The sequence below is a fragment of the Balaenoptera physalus genome (genome assembly GCF_965194825.1).
Source record: "Balaenoptera physalus genome assembly, chromosome: 1".
In the NCBI taxonomy this organism is placed as follows: domain Eukaryota; kingdom Metazoa; phylum Chordata; class Mammalia; order Artiodactyla; family Balaenopteridae; genus Balaenoptera; species Balaenoptera physalus.
Genome location: NC_138882.1, coordinates 117,591,260 through 117,606,712, shown reverse-complemented (window position 1 = coordinate 117,606,712; position 15,453 = coordinate 117,591,260). Strand labels below are relative to the sequence as shown.

At 36.4% G+C, this 15,453-nt stretch overlaps 1 protein-coding gene across 3 annotated transcripts in view; it reads left to right on the top strand.

Moving 5' to 3' along the window:
* Positions 1-15,453, top strand: part of LRRC8C (leucine rich repeat containing 8 VRAC subunit C) — an 89,998-nt gene that overhangs the window by 37,123 nt on the left and 37,422 nt on the right. The gene's annotated exons all lie outside the window — the stretch shown is intronic.

Below are 15,453 nucleotides of genomic sequence, written 5' to 3'. Positions count from 1 at the left end.
ATTGCAGTGCGCGGGCCTCTCACTATCGTGGCCTCTCTTGTTGCGGAGCACAGGCTCCAGACGCGCAGGCTCAGTAGTTGTGGCTCACGGGCCTAGTTGCTCCGCGGCATGTGGGATCTTCCCAGACCAGGGCTCAAACCTGTGTCCCCTGCATTGGCAGGCAGATTCTCAACCACTGCGCCACCAGGGAAGCCTGGTAGTAGCTATTTTTATCTCATCATAGATGACACGGTAGCACTGGATTGCATTCTGAACGGCTGCTGCAACCTTCGTGTACCGTTCTACGTTCGGGTCCTGTGCCTCAAAAACTAACAGTACCTTCTCAAATAAAGAAAATCCCCTTGCCATTTCCTGCATCATGAATCTCTTCAGTTCTTCAGTTACTACTTCTTCCTCTTGTCTCTCTTTGTCCTTTCTCTGGGCCTCCAATTCCATCAGGTCTTCATCAGTAAGCTATGCAATGTAAGTACACAAAAACACAACCACTTGTAGAGGATGCACGCACGTGACAGTGTACGCCAGACACGTGAACTAACTTACTTGATTGGACACGCGAACATGTTTGTATCTTTGAAAGTTCGCAACCTGAAGGTTCGTATGTAGGGGACTCACAGTATACTACCAGAGTACCCAAAACTTCCACTTCATCATGCCTGTCACAATTGTGATTAAATGGTTGTGTGTCATTATTTACTATGTCTTTTCATCATGATATAAGGTTCATAAGGACAGGAGTTATATCTGTCTTAATCAATGGTATATCCACATTAGTGAGCTCAATACCTTGCAGATAAAAGCTACTCTAGTACCTCTAGAAAGAATGAATAAAGCTGCCAGGCACCGTGGTAGGTGCTAGGAATATAGAGCTTTTCAAAGGCACCGAATCTATCCTTGAAAAACTTTGTGCCTCTAGAGTAGCTATCTCTAATGATAATATATCCCTCTCTCAGCCTCCAGAAAGGAAAGACCAAGGATGAATCAAAATCCTGTGGCCTTCTACACCTCATTTCCCTAGGTCCCACTTCTTTCCCACAAGAATACCAACACTTTTCATATCTAAGAACATTGAGTAGAAATGAACGAACTTATCCCTCACCAATTTCTGTTCCTTTGTTGAGGAGACATTTATTTTGTTTTTCCAGAAACAATTTTAACTTATGTCTGTATAACCATTTTTTAGGGCCCTAAAACATTGGTCTGCTAAGTTTTTGACATGGGTCATCTGAAATAGGATTAAACATTACAGGATAAGTAAAAACAAATAAATCCCCACAGTTTTTCCGTAAACCTTGTCGTTTCCCTTGGCCCTAAGCCACCCAAAAGATTATTCACTCATTCCTAAATCCCACTTTACTTCAGAATTTCCGAAGATCTCTCAGCTTTGAAATGTTTGACTTTTAAAAAAAAAATTTTACTTGTTTCTTCGTCACTTTTTCCTTCTAAATCTGTTTTTAAATGTCTATGACCTTTCTGCATAGTTTTTCAGTATTTGTGATTAATAATTAAAACCTCGCAGTTTAACAACTCTTGAATCAGTTTTATTCCTTTCAAGCATCCTCAATCTGCCTTTTCATCCTACTGATGAGTTTGTTGAATAAAACTGCTTTAGATAACTAGATGTCACCATGCAAGTTGATATATTACTGGGCTTCAGTATGTTGTTTTCTAGGTCTTTGAACCATTTAAAAATACATTTGGCAGAGCTCAATATCTTTGAAATAGTTTTCTCAGGAAGACCTCATCTGGCCCCAAGCCATCTTTCTTACTAATAATAGCAACTGCAAGTAAACAATTTCAAAATATTGCTATACAGTTTGTCTATAAAGATGGTACTGTTTTGGATCTTATTACAAGTTAGCTGATGGGCTCTAAATTTTTCCCTCTATTTTCTTTCTGCTGACAAAGTATTCAAATTAATAAGTCTGAGATCTCACACTTGGAACTGTTTTTGGAACTGTTCTTGGAACTTTGTTTTTAATGAATTATTAATTTGTTCGATTAATGTATATTGAGCACCTGTTACGTGCTAAGACTGTTAGGTGTTGGGAAGACAATGGAGACCAACATTCATCCAGAAGCACACAAATGAATGGAAAATGGTGTCTCTGACAGGGACCACCAAGAGAGATCCACAGTGCTGTGAGAGCCTGCAGGGTTGGATTTGCCCTAGTCAGGGAGATCAGGGACAGCTTCTCTGAGTAAGTGGTACTAGAGCCAAGCTCTGCAGGACACACAGGAGTCTGAAAAATGAGGAGAGATTGAAAGAACATTCCTATTGTAGGGTTAGCACCACAAGGATCTGCTACTATTGCTTGTATCTCCATTGTAGTGACTTTTTGAGAGCCCCAGAGATCACTCAGCCTTTGCAATCATGTATATTGCATACATATATACATGCAATCATGTATATATACCTAGTTTCTTTCCTTTTTCTGGAGGGCGGGAAATAGGGTTTTATTATGTGTTTTGTTGTTTTTGGAAAAGAATATATCATCTTCAGAAACAGATGTATTTTAATGAATTGATTTATATTTTCCAAGGAATTTTTCATTTAGATTTTTGGCACAGTCTAGGTGTGAGAGGCAAGTGGCCTTTGACCATATTCTCCTAGAGCGTTCATATAGAGAAGCTTCTTATGCCCTTTGTCAGCCTCTAGGATGTGAGACTCTAGGAGAACTGAATATCATCATGTTAGATTTATTTAGCTTTGCTGTGAGAAAATAAGAGTTGGAAGAGGGAGCTCATATAATGTCTAAGTTGGAAAGGATGGGCCATGAAATCAATATGTTAACTTTAGAGCCAAACCCAACAAATATTTTTCTTTTAGGCACAAAGCCTTGCGTTAAATATTTATTGGTTGTATGGACAAAAACCTAATATTCCAATTTTCAGGTGCATTCATGTCACTTTTAATATTCTGACAGTAAAATTCTGGTCATTGTTGATTTTCTCCTGTAGTTTTTTTTTTCTTGGAGACTGGAGGATCTGAACTTCTTCCTTCCATCATGGATTTTAGCCAACAGAAAAGACAGACCAAGAGCTAACTTCTTGAGAACAACCTTCTTGAAAAGCCCCAAAGAGATTTATTCAGCATTTAATATTTTTCTGCTATTAACAACGATACCATGGTCCCTGATCTGAAAAGGGAAATTGTGAATGGCAGATTCTTACAAAGATGAGTTTAATAAAAAAGGACGATAAAAATGGTCATACTATAAATCCATTAGTCTTTCAATCTCTCACTTTAACCGCCAATCTCTTGTTTCCTGAGGAGGCTTACTTTTGTTTCCTACTGTATTTAACATGGCTGGAAATTTGAAATTTTACCCCATTAAAAAAGAAAGCTTAGTAGCAAAGTTTTGATAACAAGTTGCTTTAACTTGCCTGTCACTCTTTTGGTTGGTGCTCTGTTTTCATACATACCAGACTACTTACGTGTGTGAAAAGGTGTTTGTAAAACACACCAAACTTTCTGTTGGAACAGAAAAGGCAACATTCCCCCCATAGAATCATTAGGAATTCGAGTCAACAAACTATTGAGCATTTTAGGCCCCCTAGCAAGCAATATGAAAGAAAAGGTGATCTCTGCCTTTTCAGACTACTCTATTTTGTGAAAAATAAACAAAAAACTTTTTAGTTTTAATGTTCTAGAGAGCAGGAATGTTCTAGAGAGCAGGAATATTCCCATCTTCTCCACCTACCTCTTCTCCCTGTCCCTTCCTCAGAAAGAAAGTTGCCTTCCAGGTAGATGGCTTCCTGCACTTGTTTAAATCTTCTGGCCTGCACTGTATATTCATGGTGTGTCAGCTGCTTAGAACTATTGTGCTTTCTTTGTTCAAAGGGGAAAACTGGACTGAAGATAAGCCTCAGTCTTTTTTTGTCCATTAAAGGAAGAAATAAATCATCTTCAAAACAATCATTACAGATTTACTAAATTGAAATCTAGACTTAGTTTTTGGATGTGAAGACTGGTAAGAACCGAAACCTCGTCTAAATCACATAAGGGGAAACACACAGTCTTTTCAAGGGTTTAGAATCCTATGGGGTCGGGGCAGGGAGGGGGTTTGAGTATACACTAATTCCTGGAAGATTGTTCCTGGTTTAAAGGAGGTGGAAACAGTGTGGAATGAAGAGGTGACCAAGAAGACCAGTGGGGTGCAGAGAGCTGAGGGAATGAGTAATATTTTATGATAATCTTTTATGGTCAGGGTTTAAAAAACTATTAGATCACAATTTAGCCTCATTTTCAAAAAGATTTCTGAGTTGAAATTTACTTAAAGTATATAGAATAAGCATTACATAATTATTAGTGTCATACACATGTAGCTGAAGCTCTTTGACAAAAATTCCAAAGAAATCAAGATCTCACTAAGATTTATAAATGCAGTATTCCAAACCACTCTATTATAAATAAGACTTCTTTGTTTGGATCTGTTTTCTGCCACCTGTTTCTTAATAGGGTAATGTTTTGATAAGGGAGTTGCAAAATGTGGCCATTGGGTACAGGTTGGTGCCTAAGAAGTCATCATCGAATGACACACCCTCTTTATAACTGGTGACAGACATTGTACATTAAAATTTCAGTGACCCTTAACTTTGAAATTATAAATTATTCCTGACTCTTGTCCTCTTCTCAGTCTCTTCAGTAGTGGATGTCCTTTGAATAATCACTATTTACAGTGTGAAGCTGTGTGGTAATAGTTACTCTCTTATTTATTGTAGTATCAGACTATAACAGAGGATAATAACATAATAGAAGAATTTGGTCTTTACTACAAAATGCTCAATTGGGTGTGTGTATCTGTGTGTGACTGTGTGTATATGTTTAGGCCTCTTTGAATTTAACAAACATGTATTGAGGGTCTATTCTAAGGCATTGTGCTATTTTCTAGAAGATACAAAGTTAAACAAGATACAAACCTTGTCCTCAATGAAATGAAAACAACAACCTCTTTAAATGCACCATTGGCACCAGAAACAATAATCAATCACATGTACAAAGAAGAGCAGTTACAATTCATGCTTTTATAGGAATTTCTTTCATACACATTCTCCTAGTAGAGTACACAGGGGTGAGGCAGGCACTTTGTCTATTTTGTTCACTTCCATTCCACCAGCACCTAGCACGGTGCCTGACATATCTTAAAATTTATATTTTTAATGTACATTTTAATATACATTTTAATAAATATTTATTATAATGCTATAATTATTTATAGCAAGTGCATGAGTAAATGAATTATGCTTGTGAGAGAGAAAAATCAGCTACTGATAATAGTACATAACACATTTTTGGTGGTGGTGGGATGAATTGGGAGATTGGGATTGACATATATACACTAATATGTATAAAATAGATAACTAATAAGAACCTCCCATATAAAAAAATTAAATTAAATTTTTTTAGAAAAGCTTATGACTATGCTAAAGATAACTGTGGAAACTAGTATGTAAAGCAACAGCCTTGAGATGTGTGGCCTGAAGCACGGTGACTAAAGGGGTTTTCTTTAAATATGGGAAGGGTATAATAAGAGGTATTATATCTTAATTGATTAAAAGAGAACTAAAATTGCCAGGTAGGCATAATTTTTGTTCCCCACCTCTCTTAGAAAAACAGGTTAAGCTCATTTTGAATACTTTTCAGATAATGTGATTGGGCCATTAATTTAACACATGGCATAGTGGAAATATCCAAGGAGATGATAGTACAGAAGTATCCATTGGGTTGCAAGTTCAACTTGCCTCATGATTCCTTCTGAGTCTAAAGTTCTCATTTATGGGACTATAAGAGCACTATAGCTTAAGAATCATTTAAATGTATTAATAATTATTTTTCATTTTATTTTCAAAGAAGGACATGAAAATAGAAATTCTATTTAAACCATTTGTTACCTAGTATATTTTAGATTCTGTACATTCAGATCAGCATGATGTAGTATTAACTAAGCTGTAGAGTAAGAGGTAAGGTTTGATTAGACGTTAAGGCTCACCACTAGCTGTGTTCCTTGGGCAAGTCACCTAATCTCTCTTGGCTCAGGTTGTTCACTCATAAAATGAGTTATGGAGTGGATGACTTCTGAAAGTGCCTTTCAGGTTCTTAACTGTTATAACCCATTTATGAGTTTCTTTAAATTAAGTATATGTCTATAGAACCATATAATTATGGTCTTCTTTAGTGGATTTTTCTAAAAAAAATTTTGTCGCATATACCACAACTACAGAGTAAAACACAATCTAGAGTCACACTCTCCTAAGAAAGAAAGATATTTTTATAAAATTAGAAACTTTGGCTTTTGTCCTGTTTTTTATTTCCATCTTTGCACTGCTAGAGGAAAAGTAATTTGTTTTATAATTGATGTTTTGAGCATGTTCTGATGACGTTATTTTGATTGGTACCACTGAGAAGAACCCATAAATAAATCATGGTATTTCTGTGCCCTTCCTCTTTTGCACTGCTTTTCTGCACTGGCCTTGGCTGTGCCGATGTCCCGGCCCTGCACTGTGGGATCTTCCTCCCATGACATTACTCAGACGCTTTGCTTTTATAATCATTATTTCCAAAACGAAAGGCAATTGCACCCCCATCGTTATTAAAATTACTAGTTATTCACTGATTTATTCAGCAAATATTGAGTGCCTACTATATGCCAAGCATTATCTTCTAGGTACAGGGACACGTCAAAATACAAAATAGAATTGAAAAGAAAGTTCCTGTCCTCAAGAAACTTTCATTCTTTTAGGGGAGACAGACAATAAGGAATATAAGTATTTTTTGACAGATGGGATGTGGGATGTAAGAGACAAAGAAGACTCACAGATAACTCCAAAAATGTTGGTCTGGGCTTCCCTTGTGGCATAGTGGTTGAGAATCCGCCTGCTAATGCAGGGGACGCGGGTTCGAGCCCTGGTCTGGGAGGATCCCACATGCCGCGGAGCAACTGGGCCCGTGAGCCACAATTACTGAGCCTGCGCGTCTGGAGCCTGTGCTCCACAACAAGAGAGGCCGCGATAGTGAGAGGCCCGCGCACCGCGATGAAGAGTGGCCCCCGCTTGCCGCAACTAGAGAAAGCCCTCGCACGAAACGAAGACCCAACACAGCTAAAAATAAATAAATTAAAATAAATAAATTAAAAAAAAAGAAAAAAGAAAAAATACTCTGCTCTTTAAAAAAAAAAAAAAAAAAAAAATGTTGGTCTGAGCAACTGGAAAGATGGAGTTGCCATCAAGGGGGAAAAGTTGCAAGAGCAACAGCGCTTTGCCCGGGATGGGAGAGATGGAGATAAGGGAATGGAACTGGAGTTAGTGTGGCACATAGTGAGTTTCATGTGTCTGCTGGATGTCCAGATGGAGATACCGAGTAGGCAGTTGGGTCTGCCATTTAAAGCACTATGCTCACAGGGGAGTGAGTTAGGTAGGAGAACTGCATCGAAGACTAAGCATTTAGCACACCAAAGTCAGAGGTCAGGGGGAAGATGAGGCAACAGACAAGTAGTTAAAGAAGGAACAGCATGGAAAACAGGAGGAAAACCTAAAGGCTGTGACATCCTGAAAGCCAAGTAGAGAATGGTCATTTTATGCCAAATGCTGAAGATAGAGCAGGTAAGGTGAGGGCTGAGAATTGACCATTAGATTTGGCCACATAGATGAATAATATATGTGGGTTTCTTTCCTGTAGAATTCACACTTGATGCTCAGGAATTACTGAATTTTTAAAATTCATTTTTGTAAGGGGACACTCACTATGTTACTGATATGATTACTCTTATCACTTGGAATTGGCCCTTGTTTCCTTGAGTGGTATATGATTGTACCATCTAAAGGTGATGCCATTCTCCAACTGCCAGAAAAATGTTTCTGGAACAAAGCACTGTTAACCATATATACCCCCCTGATAGCCGTTGGAAAACAGTGTTAGCAATCAGATTTGAATCAAAGTAGAATATGTTTGATATTCTTAAAGTCATGGGTTAACAAATAGAGTAGAATTTGTTCTGTAATTAATTTTGAAGAAGATATTAAACTTCTCCTGAGAGGGAGGAAGACAGATTGTTTCAGGAAGAACCAAATAAATGAAAGAAATAAGAAACTCTGAGTTTGCAACTAACTTTACCAATATTCTTTACCAAAGGATTATATGATGTGATATTTTTGAGAGGGTAAAATTTTATAGACAATGAAGCCATTAAAATGACTTTTGGTAATAAGTATTTTTAATAAAAGTAATGCAAATAGATTTCTGCAAAAGGATACAGAGGCAAATATATAACATAAAAGTTTATATATTTTTAATTAGGATACCAGAATCTCTTTTTTTTAATTTTTTAAAAAAATTTTTATTGGAGTATATTTGCTTTACAATGTTGTGTTAGTTTCTACTGTACAGCAAAGTGAATCAGCTATACGTATACATATATCCCCTCTTTTTTGGATTTCCTTCCCATTTAGGTCACCACAGAGCATTGAGTAGAGTTCCCTGTGCTATACAGTAAGTTCTCATTGGTTTTCAATTTTATACAGAGTATCAATAGTGTATATATGTCAATCCCAATCTACCAATTCATCCTACCCACCCCCCCTTGGTATAGGGTACCAGAATCTCTTGATTGAATGTGAAATGCCATGTTTCCAAAGACATTTATTAGGTAAGCTAAAATCTTACATAATGGTTGGAAATTGGAGCTGGAAGAAATATAAAGATAACCATTTATACTTCTAAAATAGAAAAAGTTTTAAAATATAAGTATAATTATCCTGATTGATCTTTAGGGCAAAAAACTATGTAAACTCAGCAGTTTATTCAGAAGTGGCTTCTTCAGCTTGAAATGGTCACAAATCGTGTGGAAACTACAATGATAGTGAAAGAGAAATTGTTTCATCACTGTAATACACAACTTTAAGAGGTGCTGAAATTTGTGAAAGAATACAAAATTTTTTTTCAATTAAGCAAGCAGAAGATTCATCTACCCTTTGTTTAGTTTTGGAGTTTTTAAGTCAACTTCTCCTTTACTTCCTCCCTTTTTTTTGCATCAAAAATAATTCCAAGGATTAAATCTGTGCTGGATATTGGCTTTGAGCCTTGTGATATGTTAAAACAATAAAGTCTATGTGTATGTGTATTATACATCTGTGTGTATATTATACATATGTCTACATACATTTATATGTATTATATATGTACATACATATAAGGGCATGTACATACACGTGCACATACACACACCCAAAAGAGGTTAAGTACATTGAGTAGAGTTATGACGCTAAAAGTCTGTTTCATCTTGACTGTTTGTTTCTCTGACAGTCCATCTTAACTAGGCTGTACCAGTATTAGGAAGCAGTAGATAATACTTAAGTTTCTTAGATTCCTCAGTTTGTCTTTATTTTCCATATTAAGAGAATGACGCCAATGAAACAACTCAGCCAAGGACTCGGAGAATCTCACTATTGAGTGCCGAGGCCTTTGCTTTTTCAAGGTGAGCCATACATAAAGGAAGGAACAGTGAGCCTCTACCTCAGTGGTTCTCAAAGTGTGGCTCATGGAACACCAGTCACCTAAACATTTTTAGGGGGTCCACAAGATCCAAACTAATTTTTAATGCTAAGATATTTTTTGCCTTTTTCACTGATGGTACAAAAGCAATGGTGGGTAAGTCATCTTAGCGTGAATCAAGATAGAGGCACCAAATTCTACTGTAGAGTATTCTTCATTGGCACACGTTTACAATTTAAAGGAAGAAAAAAGCCAGTTTCATCTAATGTCCTCATTGAATCAGTAAAAATTATTATTTTAATAGCTCTCGACCTTTGACTACATATTGTAATAATATACAGTGTGATGAAAGGGAAGAATACATAAAGCACTTCTGCTGAATTCAAAGTACAGTAGGTGTCTCAAGGGAAATCCTTATTTGAGTTGAAAGTTGAATTAGCCACTTTATCATAATGTACCATTTTTAATTGAATAAAACAACTGATTATTCAGACTTGAGTATGTGGAAGATACTTTCGCAAAATGACTGAAGCGAACTTGACATCTCAAGGAAAACAACTGATAATATTTGCTGCCACAAATAAAATTCAAACTTTCAAATGATGAATAGAATTTTGGAAAATTTGTGTCCACCACAAGTTGGATAGCCTCCAATTACTTAAAAAATTTTCTGATGAAAGCAGTAGTGATATTAATGAATGTGATTTTTAGGTATGATTTGTCAACATTATGGAAGATCTCCATAACTAAGTGATCCAGTATTTTCCAGACGACCAACGCATGTCGTTACCAAATCATGCACAGATAAAAGATCCATTCAAAGTGCAAGATAGACGAATGAGTTGTTTTTTTTTTAACATCTTTATTGGAGCATAATTGCTTTACAATGGTGTGTTAGTTTCTGCTGTATAACAAAGTGAATAAGCCATATGTATACATATATCCCCATATCCCCTCCCTCTTGCGTCTCCCTCCCACCCTCCCTATCCCACCCTTCTAGGTGGTCACAGAGCACCGAGCTGACCTCCCTGTGCTATGCAGCTGCTTCCCACTATCTATCTATTTTACATTTGGTAGTGTATATATGTCAATGCTACTCTCTCACTTCGTCCCAGCTTACCCTTCCCCCTCCCCGTGTCCTCAAGTCCATTCTCTACATCTCCGTCTTTATTCCTGCCCTGACTCTAGGTTCATGAGAACCATTTTTTTTTTAGATTCCATGTATATGTGTTAACATATGGTATTTGTTTTTCTCTTTCTGACTTACTTCACTCTGTATGACAGACTCTAGGTCCATCCACCTCACTACAAATAGTTCAATTTCGTGTCTTTTTATGGCTAAGTAATATTCCATTGTATATATGTGCCATATCTTCTTTATCCATTCATCTGTCGATGGACGCTTAGGTTGCTTCCATATCCTGGCTATTGTAAATAGAGCTGCAGTGAACATTGTGGTACATGACTCCTTTTGAATTATGGTTTTCTCAGGGTATATGCCCAGTAGTGGGATTGCTGGGTCGTATGGTAGTTCTATTTTTAGTTTTTTAAGGAACCTCCATACTGTTCTCCATAGTGGCTGTATCAATTTACATTCCCACCAACAGTGCAAGAGGGTTCCCTTTTCTCCACACCCTCTCCAGCATTTATTGTTTGTAGATTTTTTTGATAATGGCCATACTGACAGGTGTGAGGTGATACCTCATTGTAGTTTTGATTTGCATTTCTCTAATGATTAGTGATGTTGAGCATCCTTTCATGTGTCTGTTGGCAATCTGTATATCTTCTTTGGAGAAATGTCTATTTAGGTCTTCTGCCCATTTTTGGATTGGGTTGTTTGTTTTTTTGATATTGAGCTGTGTGAGCTGCTTGTATATTTTGGAGATTAATCCTTTGTCAGTTGCTTCATTTGCAAATATTCTCTCCCATTCTGAGGGTTGTCTTTCCATCTTGTTTATGGTTTCCTTTGCTGTGCAAAAGCTTTTAAGTTTCATTATGTACCATTTGTTTATTTTTGTTGTTATTTCCATTACTCTAGGAGGTGGGTAAAAAGAATCTTGCTGTGATTTATGTAATAAAGTGTTCTGCCTATGTTTTCCTCTAAAAGTTTTATAGTGTCTGGCCTTACATTTAGATCTTTAATCCATTTTGAGTTTATTTTTGTATACTGTGTTAGGGAGTGTTCTAATTTCATTCTTTTACATGTAGCTGTCCAGTTTTCCCAGCACCACTTATTGAAGAGGCTCTCTTTTCCCCATTGTATATTCTAGCATCCTTTATCAAAGATAAGGTGACCATATGTGTGTGGGTTTATCTCTGGGCTTTCTATCCTTTTCCATTGAACTATATTTCTGTTTTTGTGCCAGTACCATACTCTCTTGATTACTGTAGCTTTGTAGTGTAACCTGAAGTCAGGGAGCCTATTTCCTCCAGCTCCGTTTTTCTTTCTCAAGATTGCTTTGGCTATTCGGGGTCTTTTGTGTTTCCATACAAATTGTGAAATTTTTTGTTCTAGTTCTGTGAAAAATGCCATTGGTAATTTGATAGAGATTGCATTGAATCTGTAGATTGTTTTGCATAGTATAGTCATTTTCACAATATTCATTCTTCTAACCCAAGAACATAGTATATCTCTCCATCTGTTTGTGTCATCTTTAATTTCTTTCATCATAGTCTTACAGTTTTCTGTATACAGGTAGTTTGTCTCCTTAGGTAGGTTTATTCCTAGGTATTTTATTCTTTTTGTTGCAATGGTAAATGGGAGTGTTTCCTTAATTTCTCTTTCAGATGTTTCATCATTAGTGTAGGAATGCAAGAGATTTCTGTGCATTAATTTAGTATGCTACTACTTTACCAAATACATTGATTAGCTCTAGTAGTTTTCTGGTAGCATCTTTAGGATTCTCTATGTATAGTATCATGTCATCTGCAAACAATGACAGTTTTTCTTCTTCTTTTCCGATTTGGATTCCTTTTATTTCCTTTTCTTCTCTGATTGCTGTGGCTAAAACTTCTAAAACTATGTTGAATAATAGTGGTGAGAGTGGGCAACCTTGTCTTGTCCTTGATCTTGGAGGAAATGGTTTCAGTTTTTCCCCATTGAGAATGATGTTGGCTGTGGGTTTCTCATATATGGCCTTTATTATGTTGAGGTAAGTTCCCTCTATGCCTACTTTCTGGAGAGTTTTTATCATAAATCGGTGTTGAAGTTTGTCGAAAGCTTTTTCTGCACCTATTCAGATTATCATATGTTTTCTATCCTTCGATTTGTTAATATGGTGTATCACATTGATTGATTTGCATATATTGAAGAATCCTTGCATTCCTGGGATAAACCCCACTTGATCATGGTGTAGGATCCTTTTAATGTGCTGTTGGATTCTCTTTGCTAGTATTTTGTTGAGGATTTTTGCATCTATGTTCATCAGTGATATTGGCGTGTAGTTTTCTTTTTTTGTGACATCTTAGTCTGGTTTTGGGATCAGGGTGATGGTGACCTCATAGAATGAGTTTGGGAATGTTCCTCCCTCTGCTATATTTTGCAAGAGTTTGAGAAGGATAGGTGTTAGCTCCTCTCTAAATGTTTCATACAATTCGCCTGTGAATCCATCTGGTCCTGGGCTTTTGTTTGTTGGAAGATTTTTAATCACAGTTTCAACTTCAGTGCTTGTGATTGGTCTGTTTATCTTTTCTACTATTTCCTGGTTCAGTCTTCTAAGGTTGTGCTTTTCTAAGAATTTGTCCATTTCTTCCAGGTTGTCCATTTTATTGGCATATAGTTGCTTGTAGTAATCTCTCATGATCCTTTGTATTTCTGCAGTGTCAGTTTTTACTTCTCCTTTTTCATTTCTAATTCTGTTGATTTGAGTCTTCTCCCTTTTTTATCTTGGTAAGTCTGGCTAATGGTTTATCAATTTTGTTTATCTTCTCAAAGAACCAGCTTTTAGTTTTATTGATCTTTGCTATTGTTTTCTTCATTTCTTTTTCATTTATTTCTGATGTGATATTTATGATTTCTTTCCTTCTGCTAACTTTGGGTTTTTTCTGTTCTTCTTTCTCTGATTGCTTTAGGTGTAAGGTTAGGTTGTTTATTTGTGATGTTTCTTGTTTCTTGAGGTAGGATTGTATTGCTCTAAAGTTCCCTCTTAAAACTGCTTTTGCTGCATCGCATAGGTTTTGGGTCGTCGTGTTTTCATTGTCATTTGTTTCTAGGTGTTTTTTGATTTCCTCTTCAATTTCTTCAGTGATCTGTTGGTTATTTAGTAGCATATTGTTTAGCGTCCATGTGTTTGTATTTTTTACAGTTTTTTCCTGTAATTGATATCTAGTCTCACAGCGTGTGGTCAGAAAAGATACTTGATATGATTTCAATCTTCTTAGATTTACCAAGGCTTGATTTGTGACTCAAGATATGATCTATCCTGGAGAATGTTCCATGAGCACTTGAGAAGAAAGTGTATTCTGTTGATTTTGGATGGAATGTCCTATAAATATCAATTAAGTCCATCTTGTTTAATGTATCATTTAAAGCTTGTGTTTCCTTATGTATTTTCATTTTGGATGATCTGTCCATTGGTGAAAGTAGGGTGTTAAAGTCCCCTATTATGATTGTGTTACTATCAATTTCCCCTTTTATGGCTGTTAGCATTTGCCTTATGTATTGAGGTGCTCCTATGTTGGGTGCATAAATATTTACCATTGTTATATCTTCTTCTTGGATTGATCCCTTGATCATTATGTAGTGTCCTTCTTTGTCTCTTGTATTAGTCTTTATTTTAAAGTCATTTTTTCTGATATAAGAATTGCTACTCCAGCTTTCTTCTGATTTCCATTTGCATGGAAAATTTTTTTCCATCCTGTCACTTTCTGTATGTGTCCCTAGGTCTGAAGTGGGTCTCTTGTAGACAGCATATATACTGGTCTTGTTTTTGTATCCATTCAGCCAGTCTGTGTCGTTTGGTTGCAGCATTTAATCCATTTACATTTAAGTAATTATCAGTATGTATGTTCCTATTACCATTTTCTTAATTGTTTTGGGTTTGTTTTTGTATGTCTTTTCCTTCTCTTGTGTTTCCTGCCTAGAGAAGTTCCTTTAGCATTTGTTGTAAAGCTGGTTTGGTGGTGCTGAATTCTCTTACCTTTTGCTTGCCTGTAAAGGTTTTAATTTCTCCATCGAATCTGAATGAGATCCTTGCTGGGTAGAGTAATCTTGGTTGTAGGTTTTTCCCTTTCATCACTTTAAATGTGTCCTGCCACTCCCTTCTAGCTTGCAGAGTTTCTGCTGAAAGATCAGCTGTTAACCTTATGGTGATTCCCTTGTATGTTATTTGTTGCTTTTCCCTTGCTGCTTTTAATGTTTTTTCTTTGTATTTAATTTGTGATAGTTTGATTAATATGTGTATTGGTATGTTTCTCCTCGTGTTTATCCTGTATGGGACTGTCTGCACTTCCTGGACTTGTTTGACTATTTCCTTCCCCATATTAGGGGAGTTTTCAACTATAATCTCTTCAAACATTTTCTCGGACCCTTTCTTTTTCTCTTCTTCTTCTGGGACCCCTATAATTCGAATGTTGGTGTATTTAATGTTGTCCCAGAATTCTGAGACTGTCCTCAATTCTTTTCATTCTTTTTTCTTTATTCTGCTCTAGGGTAGGTATTTCCACTGTTTTATCTTCCAGGTCACGTATCTGTTCTTCTGCCTCAGTTATTCTGCTATTGATTCATTCTAGAGAATTTTTAATTTCATTTATTGTGTTGTTCATCATTGTTTGTTTGCTCTTTAGTTCTTCTAGGTCCTTGTTAAACATTTTTTGTATTTTCTCCATTCTATTTCCAAGATTTTGGATCATCTTTACTATCATTATTCTGAATTCTTTTTCAGGTAGACTGCCTATTTCCTCATCATTTGTTTGCTCTGGTGGGTTTTTACCTTGCTCCTTCATCTGCTGCATATTTCTCTGTTTTC